The sequence below is a fragment of the Pinus tabuliformis genome, chromosome 9 (genome assembly GCF_031772625.1).
Source record: "Pinus tabuliformis cultivar Carrire ecotype Pingquan chromosome 9, CPIR1, whole genome shotgun sequence".
In the NCBI taxonomy this organism is placed as follows: domain Eukaryota; kingdom Viridiplantae; phylum Streptophyta; class Pinopsida; order Pinales; family Pinaceae; genus Pinus; species Pinus tabuliformis.
In genome coordinates this window covers 756,066,805-756,084,597 of record NC_142307.1, presented here as the reverse complement: position 1 = coordinate 756,084,597, position 17,793 = coordinate 756,066,805, and the positions used below count along the sequence as shown (strand labels likewise).

The following is a 17,793-nucleotide window of genomic DNA, read 5'->3' as shown; positions in this document are numbered from 1 at the left end:
AGGTGCACATCATAGGTTTATGTATAGGGTGAAATGAATAATGCCAATTAAGAAGATCGAGTGTGGAGTGGGTAACATTGAAATGGAGTAAGTAAGAATAAGATAATACCTCTTATTTTAATAAAGGAAAAAGATTAGTAGTAAAGTGGTTTGTGACAATTTGTGGCTCATTTGGGGAATATATATAAATCTATCCACCATCCACTTTGTGTATGTACTACGAATCACCTTCTTTAATATCCATAATCTCAATTTCAAGATAAGTTTATATGCCTTCATGAAATTTCAATCAGGATTTGACATAATTCCTTGGTTGTAACAAACTACATTTTTCTACGTGTTTAGGCCTTCAAATCGTATTTCTCATGTCTACTTTTTGGTATAACATGGTTATGATATTCATATATAGCTAAAGAAAAAGAAATTTTGGATCTTAGAATTTTTTTTCTAAGTTTTATTATTTTGTATCAAAACATCAATAGCTAATACCATAAGCAACACATGGTGGGTGAGGTAACATTATTCATTTTTACTCTTTTTAACTCTTGTGCCATTAATTAGTGGATAATGAAGGAAATATGGAATATATATATTCTTTTGCAGGTAAAGATGATTTAGTAGTTAGATCTGATAGCCAAAAAAAAAAAAAATGCATTCACATGTTAGAAACTCTTGAAACCACAAAGCCACATTGTTCAATAAGGAATCTAATTTCACTCAACCCTATCTTTTGTGTCCTTAAAAGACACATATACTACTAAATAAAGGCTATAGTTCTATCCTCAATCTAGTACTCCCATATTGAAGGAAGTTTAGTCACATTTGCAGTGATTTCCATGATTACTATAATTAACAACCCCTATATTTATACAATTTTTCAATGAAGAGTATAACCAAATCCACTACAATATCCTTGTCAAACGCCTACAATATGCAGAAGAAAACCATCCATCATGTTTAGATAAAAAAAATAAAAATAAATAAATACATAAACCACATATCTTACTAAATTTGTAGTTTGAGGTTCATTATGGACAAACTTATACGGAATTTTGATAGCACATGGAAAAAATTTAGAAATGTGAATATTAGTAGTGTTCGAATTACTTGGAAGGAATGAAGTTCCAACATTAGAATTACTTGTTGTATAATTGCAAGGTGTTAGAGCTATAATGGAAAGATGATGCGTTAGTATAGATACAAAAACATGCAAGGGAGGTATGTATTATGATTTAAGGGCCACGTAGACAATCCATGATCATCATACATTGAAAAGGAAACAATTATGAGCCCTCCATTATTTGATGAAAAGTGAGTGAGTACATGGTTAAAAAGGACATAATTATTATGGAAGGAATGACTGCATACCATAAACAATTAAAGTATATGGTCCTTAAACAATTAGAGTATATGGTCCTAGGTTAGGAAAGGAAATATAACTAAAATCATTGAACAAATCAAATTTACTATTAAATAAGTGGAGAATAACACTAGTACCGATGAAAAAATCAAGGTGGTTGAAATGGTTATGTGGTAGGATTCGACTAGAAGATAGTGAAGTGGATGTGAAACACAAGGCCATATGGATTAGCAACACCACCAACAAAAACATGAATCATGTTCATGTTAAGAATATAATGTAATAATAATTAGTAGTAGGAGGAACATAAGTACGAATCACAATCACTAGTACAAAGAGGAATTGCAATTGGTAGGTATAGCATGAATCATTATTAGTCGTGGAAATTATGTAAAAATAATAGAAATAACTAAAATAGGCCTACCATGAAACTGTAATAAATGTAGTGTATCTATAAAATGCATAAATAAATGACTACGTACAATAAAAAAAATTCTATAGTGATATGTAGATGTTTTGTAGTGGGCTAAATAAATGTAACAAGGAAAGGGTGGTAGAAAATAGAACATCTTGGGATGATATAGAGAATTTCGGGGGGAGGATGATCCTTGCAAACAACTTACAACAATTAATATCAACAATATAAATAATTTGGTGAACAGTGGTCTTTTTCTTTACTTTATTTTCTTACCCTTTTCATTTGTTGTATATGCCCTATGTAGGCAAGGAGCTAGTTTTCTAGAACTCCTAGGCCTTATAGCACTCAAGTTGAATTTTCATTGGAAGAAAATTTATTCTTATCATTATTATTATTTCATTGAGATATCTTTTTTATTGTAGGTTTCAATGGCAAACCCATGTTACCAACAACCTCAAAATCTAACAAGCGCTTCCTTGGTAGACAATTTATGATGAAACCAATAACCATTATCAAATAAGTGAGTCCAACTCTTATCAATGTATATAGAGTAGCATAACCATTATCATAAATTGTGTATACCTACAATGTTCCCGGACATCATGTGTATAGTTTCCATTTGAAATGCTTGAATCCAGAATCTTACAATAAGGTCCAATCACCTTGTTTGAATGTGTTCCTTTCTATAAATGTATCTCAACATCTGGCCCACAAATATTGAATGGAAAAATTTTGGTGCAAAGTGGCTTGATGAATCTCATCAAGCTCACTAAGATGTATTAAGTTGTGCTTTTGTGCTTCATGAGATCCAAACCCACTTGTAAAGCAATTCTTAATGTTTGGATTTGAAATTCAATAGGAAAAGTAACAGTTCTACCATAAGCAAGTTCACAAGGGGTAAAGCATGTGTTTTTCCTCCATGTGGTTTAGTATGCCCAAAGGAATTATGGAATTCTTGTAGTCTAATCATAGTGGTGAATTTTCTTTATAATTTTTATAATGTATGCCACCACTTTGTTAGTTATTTGGACTTGTTCTTTTGCTTGTGGGTGCTAAGGTGATGTGGTATTATGCTAAATCTAATATTCCTTGGTAAGATTCTCGATATGCTAGGACATAAACTAAGTTTTTCAATCTATGATATGTTTCATAGGGTACCCCAACGTGAATGAATATTTCTTCACAAACGAAATATGTTGTAGGTCTCCCAATGACCCTTGGAAGTGCCTAGGCCTCCACCCATTTTGTGACATAATTTGTGTAGGCCAAGATATAGATCTTTCAATGAGTTAATGAGTTGAATGGTCCCACAATGTTGAAGGTCCATTTTTCAAAGGGATATATAACATGTCAAGAGCTTGTAGTAGAATTTAATCATATCAGTAATTTGGTACATTATTTGATAGCTATCATAGCTTCTCACATATTTTTTATCATTAAAAATATGATGCCAATAGCATGTCAGGTGGGGAACTTTGTAAGCCATCCTTTTGTTAGTGAAGTGTCCTGCTCAAGACTTGTCATAACAAACATTTAAGATGTTGTAGATTTCATCCTCTCTAACACAACAACAGATCCTCAGAACTAACCCTCTCTAAAAGAGGTAGCCACGAGTCCAATAATAACTAACACTTTTTGGATGATTCGTTGTCATTATTTTGATAGAAGGTGGTATAGGAACTTCTCTATGACTTAGTAATTAGCAATATTTGCATACCACAATGTGTGAGTATAAAATACAAAAATATGTTTATGAGGAAAACTATCTTCTATAGGCATTTCATTATGGAAATAAGTGAGTCCATAAAGGGAAGTTTGTGACTTATTAACCCTTCTAGAATTATCAATGATGGTAACATCCAACCATGGCAATAAAGTAACCAATTGGGCATACTAATATTAATAATCAGTTTGTTCATTAAATAACTAAGACTTTGAGTAGTTAATATGTATAAAAATAGGATAGCCAATTTTTTCATTATAAAGTTTATGAATAGAATAAATGACAAAAAAAAATGTTCTTAGTTACCATCTAGTTCAATTGTTAGGGAACTACGTTTTTGCTAATGAAGTAAATAGAAAAAGGTTTTTGTACTTTTTGTTGTCCCAACACTAACATGATAGTTGCATCACACAAATATGTAAAAATGTGAAAAGGCATGAATGAAATTTGTGTAAAAATGTGAAAAGGCATGAATGAATCAATTCAAAAATGTGAAAAGGCATGAATGAATCAATTCCTCCGGAAAGAGGAGATGTGCAGCCCTATTATTCAAAGTATAAAAAAAAGCATAATGACATTGATTAGTCCACATAAATTCAGCGTTCTTATAAATTAATGAAAATAAAAAATATGTTGGTGTTTTTAAAAGTAAAAATGAAACTATTAGAGTAATTTTACATGCTTCAAAGAACTATGTATATTTTTTTCTCATTTTGCAATAGGCAATAAAAAATTCTAAATTAGATCAATTTTTGTAAACTTCACTTTAATATTTACAACAAAAATAACGGTGACAATTAATATATGACTTTTTCCATTACTGAGAAAGAAATTAATTATTTTAATATAATTTTTTAAAAATTATTAGAATTTTCTTAAAAATTTTCCAATTAACTTGTAATCATTTTTATAATTTTTTAATATAAAAATTATAAAAATAAAACTCTTAATCACAAAATTAGTAAAGAGAAGTGCTCACAGAAATCCCTTGTCAGAAAGTTAAACTCTTTCTTTAAAAGTGCCAATTACCAAATCCAAACGCCAAGCGAAAATTAAAAGAGATCCCAGGGGAAATGTATAAAAATATAAATTAACTATTTCTCCGACCAAAAGAATGTAATCTAAAAGATCATGATTATCTAAAAGAATATGATTACAATAAAGTATATCCGTGCTTTGTCACCTAATTCCTCATATATTCCATTATCTGCGAACAATAAAAAAGAACTGGCAATCTGTGTTAAGCAAATCCTATATGTAACAAACAAATTCTCTACCAGCGTTTTCCAAAGGGCGTTGATTCTCTTCAGAGGACGAATACAAAATCTCAGGCTGCTCTTACCGTGGAGCAATATTCCAGTCCGCAACTATCCCAGTGCTTTAATAAATCTTTAACCTCAAATAGAAGTGAACATGTGGAGAGTCTATTTCCAAATAACGATCCTCCCAATCTCAGTCTAACCACAGTTAGGATTTATAGAATGGTTCTGAATAATTATGTATGACGTGGCAACCACTCAAATTCTCATTGTAAATTCCCCAGACTCCAAAAATCTGGACAAAAGTCCAAATCCCTCGTACCGATCAAGTTGTATGTCAAGCAAGTGGACCACCCCTGAAAAAGAAACCATCTACAAGGCACGCACATTATCAGGTCAGGGTTTTAATTGAAAAAACGCTGAACGAATCCTCTTCATATAAATAACAAAATTATTTATAGTCGGATAACATTGGAATCAAATGAATTTGAAATCATGGGGCCATGCAGGAGGATGCTATCTACAATACTCAACTCTATCCGAAAAACTTCATCTGTGCACTGTTGGAATATTAATTCCAACTGCACAGCGGCAGGCGTACGTGGGCAGCCAACTCAGCCAGCACGCTGCACCTGAAACCGCCAGAACGAAACCACCCTCTTGTTTGCACTGCCTTTGGCAAAAGGCTGTATCCGCCGGAGGGGCTCCGAACACATTCACTTGCCGCCACGCGTCCCATGTACGAGCACCGAAAAACCACTTTCCCCGGACGGTAAAAGTCGTGTGGTTTGCGGAAGAGTGGTGTGCGAATTGTGTTGGATCGGGTCTGCAGGCTCAGATCTCCGAGAAGCTACGCAGACTTTATCGACTGGGCCCGATGCACTGTGGTGGCGACACGTGGCACCGGCCCGCGTCAAATCAAGAATTTACGTGGAGTGTTAGTCTTCTTGGTTTGACCGCCGTATGGAAGAGTTAATGAGTTTAATGTCTTTACGTATATTTTTGGTGGAGGCCCTTTTAAATGGTGATGGGCATATATTATTATATATGTTTTTTTTATATACGTTTTATATATGTTGTAAAAACAAGAAAGTGGGATATAGTTTTTTTTATGTATAGTAGTGGCTGCGCGTGCGTTTTTTTTTATGGTATGGTATTGTATTGCACACGAGAGGAGATAAAACAAGTGGTGCGCTGCAGTGAAATAAAATCAGAGGGTGTATGCACAGCAGTGCAAAGATATGTATTTTTGTATTTTGTAATGTTTTGGTTTTTGTAGTGTTGACCATTGTAAAAAGGAACGATGGAGCAGTAAAATAGTGTGCTCTGTATTGTGTTAGTTACACATGGGAGGTATGTAAGTGTGAAGCAGAAAAAGAGCAAAGAGCAGCGAAAAGCTAAGAATGATTGCACAGCAGTGCATATGAAAAGTGTGGAGCACATATGAATGTGTAATGTTATTGTTGCATTGTAAAACGAAGATGCAGTAAAAGCCAAAAACCATGTGTGGTTTTGCACAAGAGTGCATAAAGAAAATGGTTGAGCGAATTTTTGTAAGTTTGTGTAAGTTTTGTTTTTACAGCAGTGTGTAAAAATTTGTTTTACAACAGTAATGTAAAAATGGGTTTTACAGCAGTAAACCCAGCGCAGTGAACTCTAAGGTGGAGAGAAAAGACAGAGTTTTTTGTTTTTGATGGGTGAATGTAAGTTTTGGTAAATCCCTCTCAGCAAAGAGGATGAATGTTGTTTCAGGCTTTATATGTTAATCAATAGAAATATTTTTATGAATGTGTAATGGACTGTTCTGAGTTAATTTATTTAAAAGGGCTTCCATGTGCAAAAGATCCTGGAACATTGGAACAGTGGAAACAGAGCATTGGCTCTGTGGTGTTTGTGTGTTTGGTTTTTGGTATTTTCTCCATTTAAAAATACCCAACAGTGGTATCAGAGCTAGTCCAGGCTCTTTGAAGACTCAAAGAAGCTGAAGGAAGGTGTGGTTGCAGCAGTCAAACTTCTCCAGCAGTGTGAAGACTCAGCGAAAAGAGTTAAGGTATTTTTCAAAGCTTTCCTTTGTGTTACTGTTAAAAGAACAGTCAGTGATTTAAAAGAAAACACAGTCAAGTATTTAAAGCCTAGATAAGAATGGCAAGGTCAAAGAAGAAAGCCTCCAGGGCTGTTAAAAATGTGTCTCCCTCCTCTACTAAACTAGAAGGGAATCTATTTGAAAGCATTGTATTTGAGGTTCCAAAGTTTGATGGAAACTTTGATGTATGGGAAATAATGATGAGGGCTTTCCTAATGTCTGAGGGGATTGAAGTCTGGGAGTCAGTGATTGATGACAGCAAAATGGATAAAGAATCCATGGAGTATGATGCACAAGCAGCAAAGACTATCTTGAATGGACTCCCTGATTCTGTGAAGAGGAATCTAGGAAAATATACATCAGCAAAGGATATATGGGACAGACTGCATGACCTTCATGCAAAGGGAGCACTGACCATGACAATGAGTCAAGAAGAACCCATCATAGAAGCTGAAAATGAAAAGCTTGACCTCATCAAGCTTCAAGTAAAAGAAAGGGATGAAGAGCTTGCCAAGCTCAAGAAGGAGCTTGATCAATGCAAGAGGAAACATTATGAAGAAGTCATATCCATGACAAATCAGCTGAATGAAGCAAGGAAGCAGGCAGATGCCTTGTCAAGTCAACTTGAACAAAGGCACATGAGGGTGAACAAACTTGTGGAAGAGATTGGACAGTATAAGGTAGAGGTCTCCTCCCTTAAGTCCGAACTACAAGAAGCCAGGAAGCAGGTACAAGGAGCTGAAAAGAAAATGAAGAGCAGTCAAGCAAAAGATGAAGAAATCTCCAAAATGAAGACTGATATTATCTCCTTCAAAGTAGTAGCAGCTGAAGCTACTCGTAGCAAGGAAGAAACTGAGGGACAACTAGCAAAGAAAAGTAATGAATGTGAAAAGTTAGAAGAAGAGATTGTCCTCCTCAGGAAGAAGGTTGAAGGGATGAACAAGATCATGAAGAGCTCTCAAGCTTTGGATGACATGCTCAGCTATCACAGATCTCCATTTGATAAATCAGGACTTGGGTATGTAGGTGAATCCTCAAACAAGCATGAGGATGCTTTAAGCAAGGGAGATGTGAAGAAGCCAGAAAGAGATGGTGATGCTCCTAGTTCCAGCAAAGGCAAGGAGAAAAATGAAGGCTGCAATAGAAGAAATCCTCCTCCAAGTAGAAAACCAGCTCCAAGAAGAAATGTAGCTGATGGCAAAAAGGCAAGAGGCAATGGTGATCATCAGAGGATCTCAAGGCAGCAAGGCTTCAGAAGTGCATCAAGAAAACCTCCATCTCCCAGGTACCAAAGTTCATTTTATGGTTATTGTTATGCTTGCTCAAACCTTGGTCATATGGCAAAAGACTGTAGAGCATTTCATGGAGATAGATGTTGTGGTCCCCGACAATCTCCAAGAAATAATTTCACAAGAAGAAATCATGAATTCTTATTTATGAATGAAGTTGAATGCTTCAAGTGTCATAACATTGGGCATATGGCACGTGACTGTAACTTGACATGGACTCTTACACAAGCTAGACCCATGCAAAAGAAGAAAGTTACACAAGAATGGAGAAGAAAAGAAATACAGTGTGAAAGTCCCTTAAGCAACGCAGCTGATCTAAGTTTGTTTTGAGAAGAGTCTGCTAAAAGAAGACAAGCATACATTAAAGGGGAGCTTGTAAATTTGTTTGCTGAACTGTATTAACAATCACCTTTTGATGAAGACCTTTTTATAAAGGAAAAATATGAAGTTAAATCTACCATAAGAGCAGAGAAGAAAAGGAGGCAGCACTCAAATGTAAAGTGCAGCAACGCAATAAGAAAAATGCAAAGCATGGAGACCCTCACAGCAGTGGGAAGATAGAACATAAAACAGCAGTTTTTGAATTTTTTTTGTTATGGAGCACATGCAAAGAAATGCATAAAGAAAAACAGGGACAGCAGATTTTTAATGCACATGGGTGAATGAGAATGTGTGTGGCAGCAGAAAATCGAAAGGAATTGCACAGCAGTGCATTATGAAAATAAAAAAAATGAAGACTAAGATTGTGTGAAGCAAGGGTGCATAAGAAAAGGCAGCAGCCCGTGTTATTTTTTGTGTGGAGAATGAAGTGCCAAGAGTATGGACACAGCAGTATGATGAAACAAAAGGCAGCCACAGTGCAAATTGCAGCAGCAACACAACAGCAAGTGTATGGACAGCAGCAGCTTGAAGAAAAGTTTTCCCATCATGAAGAAGGAGAAGCACACAGCAATGCAAACAAGAAAGATGCAGCAACATTAAAGTTTTGTTGAAGAAATGAGATGTAATGGACAGCAGCACATGCAAAAGAAATTTTCCTTACAGCAGTAAAGGTAAATGTAATGAATTTGTTGTTCATTGAATTGAAATGCAATATATGCAACAGCAGTGAGTGTAAGAAATGTTTACACACAACAGTGTAAATTTGTAAATTGGGACAATGTAATTGTTCCAGAAAAGACAAAGTATTTTGTCTTTGAAAAGTGCACAAGCAGTGCAAGTGTAGACACAGCAGTGTGGGATAGACACAGTAAAGAAGATGGCACAACAGTGCAGCAGAGAATATGCAGCGGCATAATGTAATGAGTTTGCACACACAGCAGTGCAATGATTGTTTGTTTTGGAACTGCATTTGAAGCAGTCATTTGGTGAAACCCTCTGTTAAAGAGGAAGGTGCTTTTCAGCACAGTGTCATGGTAAATCCCTCTATCAAGAGGATGATGCTTTTAAGCATAGTCATTGGTGAATCCCTCTGTCAAGAGGAAGGTGCTCTTCAGCACATTGTTATGGTGAATCCCTCTGTCATGAGGAAGGTGCTTTTAAGCACAGTTTCAGGTGAATCCCTCTATTAAGAGGAAGACAACTTTGTTTGTTTGTGAACTGCATCAGAAGCAGTTGGTGAATCCCTCTATGTGAGGATGATGTTTGGCTAAGATTGAATGCCCAGCAGTTGAAATTAAAGGGGAGTGTTGGAATATTAATTCCAACTGCACAGCGGCAGGCGGACGTGGGCAGCCAACTCAGCCAGCACGCTGCACCCGAAACCGCCAGAACGAAACCACCCTCTTGTTCGCACCGCCTTTGGCAAAAGGCTGTATCCGCCGGAGGGGCTCCGAACACATTCACTTGCTGCCACGCGTCCCATGTACGAGCACCGAAAAACCACTTTCCCCGGACGGTAAAAGTCGTGTGGTTTGCGGAAGAGTGGTGTGCGAATTGTGTTGGATCGGGTCTGCAAGCTCAGATCTCCGAGAAGCTACGCAGACTTTATCGACTGGGCCCGATGCACTGTGGTGGCGACACGTGGCACCGGCCCGCGTCAAATCAAGAATTTACGTGGAGTGTTAGTCTTCTTGGTTTGACCGCCGTATGGAAGAGTTAATGAGTTTAATGTCTTTACGTATATTTTTGGTGGAGGCCCTTTTAAATGGTGATGGGCATATATTATTATATATGTTTTTTTTATATACGTTTTATATATGTTGTAAAAACAAGAAAGTGGGATATAGTTTTTTTTATGTATAGTAGTGGCTACGCGTGCGTTGTTTTTTTTATGGTATGGTATTGTATTGCACACGAGAGGAGATAAAACAAGTGGTGCGCTGCAGTGAAATAAAATCAGAGGGTGTATGCACAGCAGTGCAAAGATATGTATTTTTGTATTTTGTAATGTTTTGGTTTTTGTAGTGTTGACCATTGTAAAAAGGAACGATGGAGCAGTAAAATAGTGTGCTCTGTATTGTGTTAGTTACACATGGGAGGTATGTAAGTGTGAAGCAGAAAAAGAGCAAAGAGCAGCGAAAAGCTAAGAATGATTGCACAGCAGTGCATATGAAAAGTGTGGAGCACATATGAATGTGTAATGTTATTGTTGCATTGTAAAACGAAGATGCAGTAAAAGCCAAAAACCATGTGTGGTTTTGCACAGGAGTGCATAAAGAAAATGGTTGAGCGAATTTTTGTAAGTTTGTGAAAGTTTTGTTTTTACAGCAGTGTGTAAAAATTTGTTTTACAACAGTAATGTAAAAATGGGTTTTACAGCAGTAAACCCAGCGCAGTGAACTCTAAGGTGGAGAGAAAAGACAGAGTTTTTTGTTTTTGATGGGTGAATGTAAGTTTTGGTAAATCCCTCTCAGCAAAGAGGATGAATGTTGTTTCAGGCTTTATATGTTAATCAATAGAAATATTTTTATGGATGTGTAATGGACTGTTCTGAGTTAATTTATTTAAAAGGGCTTCCATGTGCAAAAGATCCTGGAACATTGGAACAGTGGAAACAGAGCATTGGCTCTGTGGTGTTTGTGTGTTTGGTATTTTCTCCATTTAAAAATACCGAACATGCAATTGGAGATCTATTAAGGCACCCGATCTTCTCCATCAATACCCGCTCCATTCCATTTAATCTTGCAATCCTGCAATATTATTAGCAGAATAGCCATGTCTGTTAATATACCTCACTTGGTATTCTTCACCTCTACCCAATTTCAAGATATTTGTTTACATATGGTTCTTACGCTTGTATTCAGTTAACTTTAAATTCAATCACTATCTAGTACGATAATAGAGTGAATTTAATTATTGCAGAGTGATCGATAATGGCGCGGGATGAGAATCGGCTCGTGAAAGACCAGAGGCCTAGATATGACTGCCTTCTTTTTGGTAACCATCACAGTTTTCTGTAATTTTCTTTTCTCCTTTTTCGATGGATATTGAGCTATTGCTCTATGGATTCGTTTGTGATTCTAATTTACTGTTTTAGATCTGGATGACACATTATATCCATTGAGTTCCGGACTCACTGCTGCCTGCACCAAAAACATAGCAGGTAAACCTAGAGTGAGCTACTAGTTTTAGATTTTAATTTAAGCCATGTCTGAAACATTCGCCTGACGTTGGGAAGCTTGAGGTTGCATATACAAATTTCCAATATTGTATTGGTTGTCATTTATATGAAATTTGAATATCGATCTTCGGACTTTGCAACATTAAGCTGATTTGGGCTAGTATTCATATTCACTATACCCAGTTACGACGCAATTACGATTTCTTCTTTGAAATTGAGGGAACCTTTGACGTTTGAATTGAGCTCTGAATAGAATCCCAGATATGTGCAGAGAGCTCTTTACAACTTATGGCACATCCATGGCTGGTCTCAGGGTAAGTATTCAACCTTTTTAATTTGGTGGAATTCAGTATTGCATTACAACTTTGAAGTTTAAAATGACTATTTCTGGCACTCGGTAACTTACCTAGTCGACTGCTGAGCACCTCTGCAACTCTGTAATATTTAGGCCTAAGAATGGAATTATGAGATGCATTGACCAGCCCGTTCATCTTGCATAGAAACTGACATACAATTTCCATAAGTTTTTCATTTTCTTCTATCGATCACCACACTGTCCAGTGCCAAGAGACCTATTACGAAATCTTGAGACCGAAACCTGTTTCTCATGGGACTTGTTTAGCGTCATGACTTGGGATTCCACTTGAATTCATGAATTCGTTTGATTTTTCACCATATTGATTGATCTATGCAGGCGAATGGCTATGAATTCGACTACGACGATTACCACAGGTACTTCAAAAATCTTATGTTTGGTTTGTCCTACAAAAACATGAAAGAAAAAACTAGATATCTTATATTTTGTTTGTCCTTTCATTTTTACTTTTATTGGAATACAATTGATTGCTTTTGGCCAGAAGAGCAATCGTACTTAACCCAAGTCAAATATACAGTTTTGTTCATGGAAGACTGCCATATGAGAATCTTAAACCGGACCCTGTATTGAAGAATTTGTTATTAAGCATGCCTCAGAGGAAAATTGTAAGCGCATATCGTTTTCCTCCAATTTCTTTATATGATTGTGATACATGATGAAGCCGTTAGGAGGTTTTGGGAAATTTGAAAGGATACTTCTTATCGGCCTGTTATGTGAAACAGATATTTACGAATGGTGACAGAGCTCATGCCACAGAGGTCCTTAACAGGCTAGAGTTGAGAGATTGCTTTTAAGGCATAATCTGCTTTGAGACACTTAATCCTCCTTCACAAAGTACTGCAAACAACAATATAGCCGCTGCTAACTCTACGACAGCGAAGACTCCGTTGTTTGCAAGCCCTCAAAAGAGGTCATAACGCAGGCTCTTCGCCTTGCAAACGCTGATCCACAAAGAACGGTATGCCACTCAAAAGCCTTTCATTCTTTTCCTAATGCCACGAATTATATGCTTATGAAAAAACAATGTAAATACATATCGATTAGTATATATTGTTGTCAAATTTTATTAGTGTGACCGGTTTTTTAGGGTTTTCTTAAAGAAGGAAACATGTCAAGGATGGTTATTATTTAAGTAAAATGTAATTTTGATAGCCTCGCACTTTTACATCGTGATTCCTTAATCCATAAATTAATGTTACAAATTATAAATAAACTAATAAACCAAAAAAATCAACAAATACTAATACCGTATACTATACATTATCCCATAAAATAAAATAATCATCCTAGATTTTTCCCTCACAGTAGGGAGTATTTTCTTTGTTTGTGACAAGTTGAAGGGTCTTTAGTCAACCAAATCTGATCTAAAGGTAGAACCTTTTCCAATCTAAATAATATCTACTTATTATGAGCATCTACTTAGCGCATAAGCGTCTACTTATCTGCCTTTTGATCAAGACAAAGAGAATAATGTAGCAAAACATTAAGCTGAAGTTTAGTGACATAGGATTTGTATAAAAAAGAGATTCATATCATCCACTTATCCTTAGACATTGTTCCTTTTCAACAAAGAGGAGCTACAGAGATAATATTCTACATCTTGGTAACCTTGCACATCCACATCACATGCTAAATTATTTATGCTTTAAGGCTTACAGCAAAACATCCATTTATCTTCACCTTGCAGAAGCGCCTTTTGACTAAATCTGTTTTGTTTTCACGCAGATCTTTTTTGAGGACAGCGCCCGGAATATAGCGGCAGGAAAGCGTGAAGGCCTGCATACTGTATTGGTAAGACAATTTGATTCTTCATGGTTTTTCATACTTTTGCAAGAAAGTGTTGCTGGTCCAATCCACTTCTGATATTAATATTAGTTTTCACTGTGAATAGGTGGGCACTTCAGTCCGAACGGAGGGAGCGGATTTTGCCCTGCAAAGTATTCACAACGTTAGGAAAGCTCATTCTAAAAACAAATTAACTGAACACAGAGACAATGATTTGTTTCTACCATAGGATCTTTAACACAGGACGTTATTTTTGACTTAGAGAAACAGAGTTTTTCTACACCCAAAAAAAACTTTGCATTCATCAATATGACTGCCTGTTACAAAAAAAAAGGTCTTCCTCTTAACAGAGGGATTTCGCCAGCACTTTGTTTACAAAAACATCTTCCTCACACAGGGATTCTCCAACCGCTGTTACAAAAAAAAACATCTTCCTCACACTGAGGAATTCTCCAACTGCTGTTACAAAAAAAAACATCTTCCTCACACAGAGGGATTCACCAGAGATTACGCTGAAGAGCATCTTCCTCTTGACAGAGGGATTCACCAGAGATTACGCTGAAGAGCATCTTCCTCTTGACAGAGGGATTCACCAGTATATGCTGAAAAGCATCTTCCTCTTGAAGGGATTCATGACTATACGCTTAAAAGCATCTTCCTCTTACATAGGGATTCACCAAAAGACTGTGCTGAAAAGCACCTTCCTCTTTAACAGAAAGATTCACCAAGAGCTTCACTTCCTCTCACAGAGGGATTACAACTAGACACTGCTTTAGATGCAATTCCAAAACAACAAAAAATATTACTCTGTCTCCTCCTCAGATTTTACACCGCTGTGTGTAAAAATCTCATTTACATTTACTGTTGTAAAAAAAATCCTCTCGCTTCATTCACGATTGCCCTTTTCACTGCTGTGTAAAAACACATTTTTTCATTCTCACTGCGGTGAGTTTCACATTTACATTGCAATAAAAAAAATTACATATGCTACTGCATCCCACACATTTCTCTTTCAACAAAATATTACATCCATGCTCTGCTGTAAATTCCTTCTAGTTTTATCTCAAAGAGTAACAACAAAACTTACCTCTCCGCTGCTGCGTATGGCAATTTCATATTCTCAAAAATATATACATGCGCTGCTCTGTTTTCTTTGAAAAAAAATCCCACGCTAGCCTGTTCCTCTATATTCACACTGTTGTATATTACAACGCTGTTTCATCTCACGCGCTGCTGCACATATTTCCCATCTTAACAAAATCTTGTTGTCTGCTGTGTCTTCACACTGCTTACATTCGCACTGTCGTGCTTCTCCTTCTTGTCATCACGCCGCTGCCTTTTTCTTATGCACTGCTATGCATACCAATAACCATAGACTCTCTCTCCCCTGGGTTTTTATTCGCTACTACGAACCATTTCACTTTTCATCCCTTGCCTTTTGTTCTGCCTTCGCACTAATGTGCGGATCTCCTTGCTTTGCATTAAAATGCATATAATTCATAAAAAAAAAATTGTTTTCCCACTGTTGTGCAATCCTCTCATACCAATCCCATTTGCACCAGCTGTGGGTTTCACCATTTCCTCACACAAGTCAACAGAATAAAAACATAATGCATATATATCATATGCAATCAAAATAATAAATCTTTTTTTATTTGTTCCGTGAAAATAAAAACCACATGCCTAAAAAAACAAAACACCAAACTTAATTTTTTCACCTATATCTACCAACGACATGGCCGTCAATTAATTTAGTCAGCCTTGCACACGGTTTTAACAGTGATACGGAGGTCAATCAAGGAACTTTCACTTCACGCAAGTCATGGTGCAGACCTGCAGCCCTGGTTCAATCGGACGGTGGACAACATTGCTTTTAATCGCACGGTTGCAATCAATATCGGCTATGTTACCAGAAACGGTACGGGAGCATTCGATTCCGAAGAAAAGCGCAAAGCAAACGGAACGGTACGGAAAACGCCATTTTGGACGGTCGTTTTCGTTTTTCAATACATGAAACCGGTTTCTCGGAAACGAATGGTTTTTTGACACGGTTTTCAGAAAAACGTTTGTTCTGATTCATTTGTAATGCTGGTCTAGTTCCAATTGGATGTTGAGTAGAATTAAAAAAAGGCAAAGGTTGGTTTACGTTGCTCTGGTTTGTTTGTAAGGTTGGTTTCATTGTAATGTTGAGTTTAATTTAAAAAAATGAAGGTTGGTTTTGTGAATAGTTTGTAGAGGTGGTTTCGTGGTCTGTTGTATTTAGTGTAAAATTTCTTTAACAACATTGTTTATTTAGGGATGTTGTTTGTTAAAATTATATCATTGGGATGTGTTGCTTTAATGTTTTAATTATTTTTTCTTAATTTTTGTGTTGGTTTTATTTAAAAGTGTATTTCGTGTAGAATTTTTTATATAATTTTATTGTATTTAATATTTAAAAATTGTCTCTTTATGGAAAACTATCAATTTAAATGCACATTGTTACAAAATATATTATTTTTATTATTATAAAGATTAATCACTATTATAATGAATTAACGATAAAGTTTTGAATGTTTGATGGTATTTTTTTTAGGTTTTGTCTAGTTGTAGCATTTCTGATTTTCAACCCTTTCGCTTTTTCTATGCAAAATGTCAATGGAGGGAGCAACACTTCTCCCTATAGCAAGATAGTTGAAGGTAGTAGTAGTTCTAAACAACCCTCTACTTTTGGCTCAATTCCGTAATCCCAATGGAACTCAATTCAATCTTCACCATCCTATTACCCAACTAGGGAAACTACATTCTAGTAGTTGCTTACCAAATACTACAATATAGCCCAAATTTGAGGTCCCCTCAAATAATATAGGAGAATATACACATGATATGCCAAATCATGTACTTATGAGGAAATTTCTAGGGATATGGCCTTCAAAAAAATCTCACTCTCACTGGGTCCAAATCAAGTGGAAATCGCAAGGTCAAATCAAGCTTGAATTCAATGCCAAAGGTTTCTTCACTATTAAAGGATCAAACATAGGTATTTGCGAATGACCTATGTAACCAACACAAGCCTTGTTTCTCACTATGAATATTGGAGAATGGTCTATGTGAGCACATTATTGGAGAATGAGGATGATGTATGCTTTGTTTTATGTTTTTCACATTTTTCTTCTTTTTTTCTCTCTCCTCGTTTCTTGAATGTGAAACTTCCAAACTTCGTTTTTGTCTCGTTGTCGTTTCTCGTTTAGTTTCCCGTTTCTCGTTTCTGGTAACATAGAATATTGAGCGGACTTTTCTGACTGACCTTTACGTCCGATGGAGAGATGTTTTGGAAAAAATACAGAGTACACGCGTCCAAAAATGATTACATCGAGTGAGATTTAGGGAATACCACCTTTCGTGAAAAGTAGTCCGATAAGATTCAATGGTTTTCCTGAGCTGTTTTCCTGCTGCGCTGTCCAACTGTCTGCGTCCGCCAACACTGCATGCAGTTGGAATTAATATTCCAAACAAGATATGGGAAAAAGATGGAGAGAGCTCAAAAAATGTTCGGCGGTCAAGAGGAGCAACTGAGGCTATTGAAACTGTTATCACTGCATAAGCTACGATCTGATTGAATGAGGGAGTGGGGAACCATAAAAACCAATTGGAACCTTGCTTGTGCAACCTTGTTATTTAATTGCATATCTGATCTGAAGAATCCTATACGTAATGCTTTAGCGATACTAACTCTGTCAAAATTGATAAATATATGAGACCAATTTCGAACCTGTTTTTATATAACGATATCTCTTGTGATGTTATTTCTATTTATGCCTTTGCTTGCTTCTATTTAAAAAGGGCTTAATCTTACACCGGGATTTGCTTAAAAGTAGAGACATTTTGAATGGTTTTATTATGTTATCATAGTTCTCCCCACGCACGGGAAACGGATTCAACGCTTAATGGAATCATTA

General features: G+C 36.3%; 1 pseudogene across 1 annotated transcript; it reads left to right on the top strand.

The window, feature by feature from the left end:
• The first annotated feature begins 11,406 nt into the window (after positions 1–11,406).
• On the top strand, positions 11,407–17,438 carry LOC149150908 (uncharacterized protein C24B11.05-like; annotated as a pseudogene). The gene is made up of 9 exons (XR_016263253.1): positions 11,407–11,510; positions 11,611–11,676; positions 11,914–12,008; positions 12,389–12,426; positions 12,588–12,675; positions 12,793–13,028; positions 13,796–13,861; positions 13,962–14,029; positions 17,339–17,438. The product of XR_016263253.1 is annotated as an uncharacterized protein C24B11.05-like (transcript).
• The last annotated feature ends 355 nt before the right edge of the window (positions 17,439–17,793 follow it).